This window comes from Asparagus officinalis, chromosome 8, assembly GCF_001876935.1.
Source record: "Asparagus officinalis chromosome 8, Aspof.V1, whole genome shotgun sequence".
Classification (NCBI taxonomy): Eukaryota; Viridiplantae; Streptophyta; class Magnoliopsida; order Asparagales; family Asparagaceae; genus Asparagus; species Asparagus officinalis.
Window position 1 is genome coordinate 108,905,190 of NC_033801.1, and position 12,621 is coordinate 108,917,810.

Sequence of the window (12,621 nt, forward strand, 5' to 3'; positions counted from 1 at the left end):
AAGCTGGCGACCACAGTGGGAGCCGCCAACCTCGCTGCCGAGATCGGAGTGACGCAACCGGCATTCAATATCCGGGTGAATGAAGAGATCGAATACGAGTTCGATCAACAGAAGTTCGAAGAGTACCTCTCTTCCTCCTCCTCCAGATCCGCCTCTCCAAGCAGGCGCAGGAAATCCTCCTCCTCCAGAGTCGTTCGCGGGACCCTTAGCTCAAAGACCCAAGAACCCCGGGACCCTCGGCTCAAAGACCCAAGATCCCTTAGCCATCGCTGCACTCGCACCACGTGGCGTCTCCGCGTCGCCCAACGTGGTCCAGATCGCAGATCTGGGCATCTCCTCCGCCAAGAAGATGGCTAATGAAAGCGCTCCAGCAGTATCAAAGAGAAACCATCAAAGACGGCGTCAACAACTTGCTCGTCAAATGGCCAAGGCTTTGGAGCCTATGGACGGGGTTCGCTACAACGAAGACCTCAAATCGAGACAGCGCCTGGTGGGTTCGTGTCACGAGGACTCGTTCCACCCTCGAAGAGAGAATCAAGAAGCGCCGCGCACTGCTCGCGCATGCCCGAGCTCTCTTGCAGAAAGCAGAGGAGATGCAGAAAGAAGAGGCGGTCAAGACTCCGCCAAAACTCAAGCAAGTGTGGAGGCTAAAGGCGAACCCAACGCCTAAGACGAGAGTGGAAGAGGTTGCTGCCCAACCTTCACCGAAACCAAGTTCCATTCCCCTTACCCCGGCACCTCCGGTGGGGTCAAGTATGAGCACGGATCCTTCAACATCCAGGGTTCCTGTGAAAGGTTGCCTCGGTCCCTTACCAGGGAATCAAGGTAAAGTACCTATCAAGGAGCGATTGGGTCCGTTGAAAGGTCCCCTAATGATAAACCCGACTGGGGGTCGTTCTAACTCCCCCCAGGAAAATATCAAAGGGAAAACCCCTATTGCCGACCGCATCGGGTTGCGTGTCGAAGTTCAAGAGCCCGTTAAGTTTTTACGCTCACAAAAGCGTAGACTGGAACGAGTAACTTTTGAGAACGCTAATAAAGCGCCATATTCGTCTGATGATGATAATATTATACTTGGAAACTCGTGCCAACACCCTATAGGTTGCTTTAGTTATCAAACTGATGAGTTGTACTATAGAGCTGGGGGTGCGAATAAGCCTTGGAAGCGAAATGCACGAGACACGGAGCCTCACTGTCCGTGTGCCAACCTCATCAAGGCGGTGCTGTCAGAATGCTGTTGTTCCAAAGCCCCGAGGAGAGTTTCAGTGTTCGAGAGAATTTCCACCGCAACGCCTGAATCCAAGCCTAGGCGTTACCGACGAAGAAGAAAGATGGTCAAAGACGGAGAATTCCCGAAGGTCACCATCAACATGGCCAGCAAAGGAGCATCGACAGGGGACAATCCCGAGTCAATCCCGTTGGTACCTTGGTATTTAACTCATCTGCAGTCCGGAACTATCACACGAGGGACCTATGGTAGGGTTCGGACGAGATTACCGTCAGAAGACGAAGGATCAGATGCCGGCTCTGCAATTGCATCGGACAACACGGTATCCAGCGAGGGGCAACCCCACGAGGTACTCATGATCAGCGCCGAACAAATGAACAAGATGCTTGAAGACGCCCTAGCTCGGCAGAAAGAAGCTTTCAAGTTCGAGATGGAGATGGCCATGCAACAGATGAGAGAGATGCACGACCAGCATATCGCAACCCTGACAACTCATCAAGAAGAACCCACTCGGCCCAATCATCCGAATCAAGAGGAGAATGAACGGGAAGGGAATAACGTCAACCTAATTATTCCCCCTGTCAACAACGACAATTTATTCCTTTCAGGAATTGTCCAAAACAGGATATAGATGAGGACAAAAAGATGAAGGACTTGGAGAGCAAAATCAATGCGTTGATGAATGCTCAAGAGGTAAAAAGGTCCGGCATACCATGTCCATATCCAAGGGAGTGGGAATCAATTCCATATCCGGCAAAGTTCAATTTAATCAACTTTACACCGTTTGATGGAAAGGGTTCCCCTACCCAACATTTAATATACTTCAAATCCCACTTGGGAATAATCTCCGGCAATGAACCCTTGATGGTACGGTCATTCGTTGGCACTCTTTGCGGAGCGGCCTTCGATTGGTATCGTCGCCTCAAGCCGGGGAGCATCAGCAGTTGGGATGACATGGAGGACATGTTCCTGACGAACTTCTTCGACGACGACACCGAGGTCTCAATCAGCACGTTGTTTGAGGAGAAACAGAAGAATGGTGAGACAGTCGAAAACTTTGTGAAAAGGTTTCGAAATAAAGCGAGGCGCCACCAAAGACCTGGAAGGACCTGAAGGTGCGAGGAGAACGAGCTGAACGATTCCTCAAAAGAAAGAAGGCGGAAAGGGGTCAAATAGCTAACAATGCCCCACAACCAAACTTTGCCCCTAAGGGAAGAGGAAAGGCACATGCAAATGCCGTGGACGCGAATCAGACGTTCGAGGTGCAAGCGCAGCCACAACAGCAGCAACAAAAGGCGCCTCAACAACCAAGGTGGCAACAGCAGACCCCGAGGCCAAAAGCCTCGGAGCCAAAATTCCCAAAAGTTTATTCGTTCAGAGAGGATGAAGTTCCCGGTATCTTCAAGTACCTCGTTGAGAACAACAAGATCAAACTGCCTCCAGTTCAAGATCAGGAAGATGCCAAGAGAATCAATGATCCGAAATACTGTGCATTTCATAGAGCGGTGCATCATCCTACCAAGGTATGCTACGCCCTTAAGGACAAGATCCAAGCTCTAATCGATGTCGGGGTCATCACCATGAAGCAGCCCAAGGAGAAGAAAGTGGGGGCGAATGCAGTGACGATTAGCTTCGGCTCTTTTCCCGTGAACCAGTTCCAGCTTGAGCCAGTAATAAAGGCAGCAGTGAAGACGGTGAACGATGATCCTCACAAGCAGCGCCAGAAGGGACTCGTGCCACACACAGCCCCTAATGGTGAAATTCTTTGGGTTCATCCAGATTTGATCGGAGACGAGCAATGGACTGGAACCTCTTCCAAGAAAAAGTCAAAAGGAAAAGGTAAGTCTTGTTATGGAGCTTCTGCTATTCCAGGAAAAGACGATGAAGAAATCCCCGCCTTCCCGCTTTCTGAAGATGAACAGGAGGCCTTTGCAACTACTTCACCGGGCACATTGGCTCCAGCATGGTCAACCGGATCCAAGTTGATCCGGGTTCCGCTGTTAGCATAATGCCATTCCGATTGATGCATCATCTCGGAATCCCGACGAGTAAATTAGCCTCCACTGGCACTACGATTTATGGATTCAACACCAGCGGGTCTAGACCCTTGGGGAAGATCCGAATCAAGTGCCAGATCGGAGATTTAAAATCAGAAGTTACTTGCTATGTAATTGATGCAGAAACGTCCTATAACTTACTGTTGGGTCGACCTTGGATCCACGGTAACCTTATAGTTCCGTCAACTCTGCATCAATGCCTCAAGTACATAGACTTGAATAACGAAGTCAAGACGGTGGTCGCGGATAAGCAACCGTTTAAGGGATTGGAAAACTATTTCACCGATTCCCTTCTATACGGCGCTGAATCCGATACTGAATCACCGGCCCAAGGAACGGACAGCGGAGATGAAGCTGATACCGAAGCTGGGCTTGATTACGATGGTGGTTTTGTACTTAATGACATTGTACCCATTGTAATCAATCTTGACGATGATAAATCATCGAAGAATAGTTGTAATTGGCAACTTGCCGAAGAACTATCAATAAACGATGATTTAGAGTATTCGATGTGTCTTGATGAGGTCACCAAAAAGCTTTATGATGACCCTGATTTGTATATGCCTCTTCAGTCATTTTGCATGACAAAAAAGCAGGTACAAGATCCATGCGGAGCAACGCTTGTCATCCCCGCGGGAAGATGGAGTGGAAAAGAAGTCGTCTACGGCAGAGGAAAAGCAGCTCCGACACCTGATCACTTCGTAGCAGAAGAAGAAGATGAAGATAAACCTGCCCCTCATCTATTCAGATACGACGCAAAAGCGCGCGATCTAATGGAGAAGTATGGGTATGACTTCACACTCGGAGAAGGTCTTTTCTTTGGTCGAGGTCCACGAGTTCCACCTCGAATGGCCTATGTACCGAAGGGAAAACCCGATGATTATTATCGCTATAAAAGAGGTCTTGGCTACGTCTCCTCATCCGACGACGAATGTTGCTGGCAAATCATTGATCAGATCGCTAACAAGGCTAGAAAAGGATACTCTTCCGACTCTTCGGCTGGGGATTCTGACACTAGCCTTGGCGAAACATTCAAAAGGTTGATGTCGAACATGGTCACGGTCGATCCTACCACAATAGAGGAAGACGACCAGATGCCGACATGGGAAGATCCTTGGATTCACCACCTAAACATGCAGTATGGTGATAAGTTCGAGCAAAAAGAACCTCCTACCGAAGATCAAGTACTCCAGGTAAATATGGGCAGCGAAGATAATCCGAAGCCTATATTCATTAGCGATAGCCTCCCGCCCGAAGAGAAAGAGGAGTTGATCTCTCTTATTAGGGAGTACATCGATGTGTTCGCCTGGAATTATGAAGACATGCCAGGGCTCGATCCAAACGTAGCAGTGCATCGCCTCAATATTAAGTCGGATGTCAAACCTGTCAAACAACAACAAAGACGGTTTCGTCCGCAAATGATGGAGGCGATCGAGGCTGAGGTTAAAAAACTGGTGGATTCAGGCTTCATTAGAGAAGAGCAACATCCAGAATGGCTTGCCAATATTGTCCCGGTCCTAAAGAAGAGCGGGAAGATCAGGGTTTGTATTGACTTCAGAGACCTCAACACTGCTTGCCCGAAAGATGATTTTCCCCTTCCCATCACGGATGTTATCATCGACAATACATGCGGGTTCGAGAGAATGTCTTTCATGGATGGTTTCTCTGGTTATAACCAAATAAAGATGCATCCAGATGATGAAAAGCATACTGCATTCAGAACGCCTCTCGGCGTCTTCTGATACACGGTTATGCCCTTCGGCTTGAAGAATGCAGGTGCTACATATCAGCGAGCCATGTCAAGGATCTTTCAGGAACATCTCCGAAAGACTGTCGAATGCTACGTAGATGACCTGGTCGTGAAAAGTCGTGATAAAAAGGATCACATCAAAGACTTGAAGACCATGTTCGACTTGATGCGAGCCCATCAATTGAAGATGAATCCTACCAAGTCTTTCCTCGGAATGTCCAGTGGTAAATTCCTGGGATTCGTCATCACCACCAAAGGTATTCACATCGATCCTGATAAGGTAAAGGCGAGATTAATGAATTGCAACCTCCAAGGAACCTCAGGGAGCTCAGAGGATTGCAAGGGCGATTAGCTTATATCCGCCGGTTCATCTCGAACCTCTCAGGAAAATGTCAGCCATTCTCCAAACTCGCAAAGAAGGGCGTGTCTTTCGTATGGGATGAAGCTTGTCAAAAGGCATTCGAGAGTATTAAAGAATATCTCTCAAAACCTCCTGTACTCGTCGCACCGAAATCGGGCAAACCATTCTTGATTTATGTCAAGGCGACGAGCCACTCATTAAGTGCATTGCTTGCACAAGATGACGATAACGGTCACGAGCAGGCAGTGTATTATTTGAGCCGAACCATGGTAGGCGCAGAATCTCGATATCCCATGATTGAGAGAGAATGCCTCGCCTTGGTATTCGCTATTCAGAAGATGCGGCATTATCTGGTTGGACAGACCATTTACGTCATCTCTAAAGTTAATCCGGTTCGAGTATTCATGACTCAACCGGCTTCCATGAGCTGGCGGTTAGCAAAATGGGCCTTACTCTTGTCCCAATACGACTTGCATTTCAAGCAACAGAAGTCGGTAAAAGGGCAGGCCATCTGTGATCTCCTGGCAGACAATCCAACTACGGATACCGCCGAGATATATGACGACCTACCCGATGAAACCCACGAAGTCAACGCAACTTCGCACCAACAAGCATGGCGTTTGTACTTCGATGGCGCTTCGGCCATGCTCGAATAATGTAGCAGAGTATAACGCATTGATTATAGGACTCAACTTCGCTAAGGAGCTGGGGGTTGAGTATCTCGAAGCCTTCGGCGATTCTTAACTGATAGTTAAACAAGTTCAGGGAGAATATGAGGTTCGAAGCCAAGATCTAATACCATACCATAAGATGGCAGTGGAGATGGCGGAATCATTCGAAGGATTCTTTATTGAACATATTCCACGGCTACAGAATACCTATGCAGATGCATTGGCAGCATTGGCCGTGTCACTAGCACAGCCTCCCGAAACAGAGCAGTTTGTTACGGTAAGAACTCACCAACTCCTAGTGCCGCTTTACAATAAAGATGCCGAGGAAGAAGAAGTTCAAGAGGTACACGCTACTCAAATCGAGTTCGAACCACGAGATTGGCGTTTCCCCATCATCGACTACGTCTTGCATGGAATCTTGCCAGAAGATGTGAAGGAAAGAGAGTCAATCCGGCGAAGAGCACCCAGATTCTACTACAATACAGAGAATCGAACGCTATACCGCAGGGGGTACGATGGGTTGCTAGCACGTTGCTTATCAACCAAAGAAGCTGAAGAGGTCCTTAGGGAAGCGCACGAAGGAGAGTGTGGCGCACACCAACCTGGTCCCAAGCTTTACGATCGCATCAGAAGAATGGGGTATTTTTGGCCTTCCATGATGAGTGATGCAATCACGTATGCCCGAAAGTGTAATGCATGTCAAATACACGGGAATTATATGCACCAACCTCCGGAGCATCTACATCCTTCGGTTACGTCATGGCCGTTCGAGACTTGGGGAATGGACATTGTTGGCCCTATAAATCCCCCATCAGTCAAAGGTGACCGATTCATCCTGGCAATTACCGATTACTTCTCCAAATGGGCTGAAGCAGTTCCACTCAGAGAAGTTAAAACGAGCAATGTCATTGCATTCATCAAGCACCATATCATCTATAGGTATGGTGTTCCAAGACGAATCATACATGACAACGGTCCTCAGTTTGTCAGCAACGCCTTCATAAGGTTCTGCGAAAAGTTTAAAATTCAGGACATCTCGTCGACGGCTTATAATCCTACAGCGAATGGATTAGCTGAAGCCTTCAACAAGACTATCATCAAACTCTTGTCAAAAATCATGAAAACTAATAAACGAGACTGGGATGACAAGATCCGATCAGATCTAAGCAGTTATACGGGTATTATTCCACGAAGGGAATAATAGCCGGGGAGGATTGATTCACCAAGGAAACAATCGTCCAAATCTCGGGATCTAAGACCAAGCTTAGATCCGGAGTATGATCATCATCGATAATCACAAATACATAGTGTTTGCCTCCAAGAGAGGTAACACGCATAGGACCAAATAAATCAAGATGAAGTAATTGCAAAGGTTTAGAAGTCGATACCTCATTGATGGATTTGAAAGAAGATTTTGTTTGTTTACCATTGGCACAATCTTCACATATGGTATCTTTGATGAAGTGCAAGTTAGGTAACCCTTTTACAAGATTTCTCTTAGATAATTTTGATATCAATTCCTTGGCCGAGCCACCTCAGGGTGGCTCGGCCTTGGCCTAGCCACCTTGGGGTGGCTCGGCCTTGGCCGAGCCACCCCGAGGTGGCTCGGCCACCGAGCCACCTCAGGGTGGCTCGGCCTTGGCCGAGCCACCTTGAGGTGGCTCGGCTTTGGCCGAGCCCCCGCGGGCGGTGTTTTCCGACTTTTTCGAGTCGTTTTCCGTTGTCTCGTTTGTCCGTGTTTCGGTTGATCTGAGACTCTGATTTGATGATCTGATTTGGCAGTAAGTCGGATTCCTGATTTGGCAGTAAATCCGCTTCTGAGTTCGAGTCCGAAATTGATCTTGATTCGATCGTGATTCGTCCGAGTCCGCTCTCGGTTGGATGACTCGTTGATTCCTCAACTCGTTAGCTTGATTCTGTACGCGGGTGGATTCATTCCGTTGTTCGCGTGCGATTTGTCGATCTCGTCGCCTCGTTGGTTCGTCGGTTTGTGCCGAGCTGAGCTAAGGGACCTATAAGCAATTTTATATGCCTACAGTGGTTAGTAAACTTGGTACCTTTGGGTACCCATGTCATGCCATAGAAATTGTGATTATCTTTGATCCTACAATGAGTAGAAATATGATCATGTTTCATACAATATGTGCACACAAAATTTCTCTTGTGTGTTTGAGCATGATATCTATGAAATCTATTTCTACCATGGTGATGATGATTAACATAAGCATGAGTGGGTCTAATCCTACCACTCTTAATTTCTAGTCTTTTAATTTTGGATCTTAATTGCTTATTCTTAAAATCGAGATCTCCTAGCAATTCATCTTTTAGTGCAAGAGAGGTTTGTAGTTGTTCTAGTTTGATATCACAAGAGGCATGCAACTTTTTAAAAGAGGAAAATTCCTTTGACATTCTTTTAAATTCAATGTTAAATTCTTCTAAAGCCGTAGCTAGATCACATTACATGTAAAAGGATTCACTTTCAGTGTCGGATATTACCTTTTGTTCAAGGGCCATGAAACAAATGTTGGGATCATGAAGAGCAAGTTTTGCTCCTTCTTCATTACTATCCGAATCATTTGGTTCGGATTCCTCCCATCCGGCATACATAGCCTTCTTCTTCTTGTACTTCATGTACTTCCCCTTGAGCCTTGGGCAATCCTTAGCGATATGGCCCGGTTCATTGCATTCAAAACATTTTCCTACACGTGAAGAAAATTTGTTGTTAGAACGGGGATTAAACTTCTTATTCATTTTTATAAGTCTAGAAATTCTTCTAGAGAGATGAGCCACTTCTCTAGAAAAATCAACTTCACTATCCGATGACGAAGAGGAGTTATCACTAGCTCCTTTGAGAGCTATGGTCTTCGATTTTGGTGATGGCTCCTCAACTTCCCATGAGGGCACTTCCTCCTTCTCCTTTCCCTTAAGCTTCTTCTCATGAACCTTGAGCTTACCGATGAGGCCATCGAGAGGTAGAGTGGTAAGGTCATGAGCTTCTTCTATCGCCGTCGCCTTGGGTTTCCACATCGGAGTCAATGAACGGAGAATCTTGTAGTTCGTCTCTTAAATAGTCAATTTCTTGTCAAGACCATGTAATTCATTGATAATGTTAGTGAAGCGAGAGAACATAGCATCAAATGATTCATTTGGAAGCATTTGAAATAACTCATATTCATGCATAAGTCCACTAATCTTGGATTCCATAACTCGGGGGGTTCCTTCGTGTGTAATACAAAATTTCACTCATATTTCGTATGCGGTTGCACACGTGGAAACCCTATTATACTCGTTGGGGAAAAGACCGCAAATTAAGGCATTCATAGCCTTTGCATTGAGATTGGCTTGGTGTCTTTCTCCATCGGTCATAGTCCCGACTTTGGGTTTTTCTACTTATTTTTTCTCTATGAGTTCTAGGATGTCAAGATCAATGCAACGAAGGTAAATCCTCATCCTAGCCTTCCTCTAGGATGTCAAGATCAATGCAACGAAGGTAAATCCTCATCCTAGCCTTCCAATAAGCAAAATTACTATCGGTGAAAAGTGGAGCCTTCCAATAAGCAAAATTACTATCGGTGAAAAGTGGTGGTCTAGTGGTGGATTGTCCCTCTAACATGTACACATTCATTGAAGCCTCCATAAGATCTTTTCTCTAAGGTGGTTAGACAAAAAACTAATATAGAGACCAAGCTCTGATACCAATTGTTAGACCCTAGAGAGGGGGTGATTAGGATCACAAGGCTATAATTGTGCAACAAAAATTAAGACAAGCAAAACACAATATCCAAAAGCAATCAATATAGAGAAGATAGAGTTAGGAATCGTTATCCTGTGACGCACGATGTGTTAACAAGGTTCGGTCCGCTAACCTACATCCCCGCTCCCCACTCTCGAGGAGAAATCCACTACACAACCTGGTTTGGAAGCCGGAACTTCTTCTACACAGCGATCCCCTCATGATCTCACACTACACAGTTGATCTCACTAGATCACACTCCCACATAATTGATCTCTATAAGATCAAGCTCTCAAAATAGTAGAAATAGGTGTAAAAACCCTCTCTTTACAATGTCCCTATGGCAAAGAGAAGATCACACTGAAGCTGGGATGTGAAACACAAAAACTCAGAAAAAAACATGTTTGAAAATTAAGCTCTGTAAAAACGTTCTCTGAAATATTTTGAAAGAGCTGGGACACTGAGGAAGAAGAAGAGTATAGGTTTTAATAGAAAACCACAGCTGTTTGAACCCATACCCAATCCCTAAAAACCTGGAAACAAAACTGCGCTGAGATCGTGTGAAATCAGCGCTGAAAATCTGTACCAGATGACCATTTAAAATAAGCGGCGGTCGACCGCGAGGCAGCTCAGAAACTGAGTAAACTTCCAGAGACTTCTGCGGTCGACTGTGGCGGTCGACCGTGGGAATTCTCGAGCTCACGGTTGACCGCGACGGTCGACCGTAAAAGTCTCTGCTACCCACTGACGAGTGAACTCAGGCGCGGTCAACCGTGGCGGTCGACCGCAAACTGATACACTCAAAAAAATAGGTTTTTGACTCACTTAAAATATTTTTAAAATATTCATTTGACTTCTGAAAATTGTGAAACTTTGTAAAATATTTTTAATACTAAAAACAAATTATTTGGAAAAGAAATTTTGCAAATAGGTCCTCATACTTGTGAAAAATAGTATTTTGTGAAATACGCTCAAAAATATAAATATGAAAACGTGTGTGTGATATCCCAATAGCTTCAGATGAAATCTAAACTATTTGCCTATATTTTAGCACTAGAGAGAAAAATAAAAAACTAGCTAATATCCTCACGTAGAATATAATTTTTTGAGTCTTGATATAGCTTGAGTTGGATGAAGCTTCTTATTGCATTTGGTGTTCTTGAATGAACGTTGCTTCATCACTATGTCTCCTCCTCCTTTGGATATCATCGTTGTAGCGCATATTCCATCCAATCCTCCATTTGTGGTACTAACATGCTTGATATGTATATTAACTGCATTATCACTCAATAAGCAATTAGTACCGATAATGGTGGTTGTAAAACATCATCAAAACATAAGGGCTAACACATACTTTAGTAAATTTATAAATTAAATGTAAAAGTTAAAAACTTCTTGTAAACAATAATAGCTACTTGTTAATGTTATCACCCCTCAATTATATGTAACAGGCTTCTATGAAAGTTGATAGTTATTACTGTAACTTAATAAGTACTTGGTAAAATTAACATGTTATCAATGTAATTTAACAAAAATTTGGTAAAATTAATATGATATCAGTGTAAATTAACAAGTATTTGGTAAAATTAACATATTATCAGTGTAGCTTAACAAGCATTTGGTAAAATTCACATGCTAATTGTTAGGCTTAACATGTGACCCCTATACTTAGAAGACAATAAAAATGTAAGACTAAAGCTTAAATTTTTACCATCGTAGTTGACCATGTGACTCATATGTATCCCCATACATTTGCTCTTGATCTATCTTTACCCTACTATATTTTACTATAATCTATCCTAAGGCTGTACTTTGTGAGGAACTCCTTTTGCACATCAACAAGGCGATTTCTGTGCATACCTTTAGCAGTGATTGCAATTATATCGCAATAAATTTATGGGATGCCCTTAAACAATCTGCATTTTGGCCATGTTTTCCATAAGTGTGTTCATTAACAAACTTCTTGATCAAAAGTCTCATTTCATTTTTAATAAGAGAAGCAAACAACATCAAAGGGCACTTATAATAAAATATTATTGGCCATAGAATAAAATATTTTGGCCATAGAATAGTATGATAAAGCTAATCTTATTTCATTATCACTTTCAAATTGTTGACCCTCTCCTACTAATGCAATGTGGCACCAAGCAGGAATCATTGAATGTTGTTAATAATATCATTGGATCGCATTATATTATCACCACACGGATTATTAGTGGGAATCCTTTCTGAATTATGCCTTGCGGCAAGAGTGCTATCAATAAACTATGATTTCAATGTAGTAATAATGCTACACAAATATAATAATTTATGTTAAAATAACAAATAGGCTAATCGTTACCATATGATTATTAAAACTAACACTTATCTGGTAAGCTTAACAACCATGGTATATAGTTAACATATATCTATCATATATAACATTTAACTTGAAACATTACTCTATACTAATCATATCTTCACACTTTAATCACATCTGTCTCAAAATTTTAACAATAACTTACATTTCACGAGGCTCCTTCTAGGTGTTTTGAGATTTAGAAATAACTATATTTATAGTAGCTAACATATGGATCTCCATGCACCCAATAATACGGTTACGCTCCACCATACACTTCAAATCATCGTCATTCTCAGTCACAAAATTGAGATTGGGGTTCGTTTCAAATTTATATATCATTGATAAAGCGTCATATGGAACTTTCGATCTCTCTGCCACATCAAAGTTTAATTCAAAAAGGATGTTAAAGACTGTTTGTTGGAAATTTGTAGTAAAAAGACAATGAAAGAAAAATTTGACTTGTATTTCTCTCAAAATCGA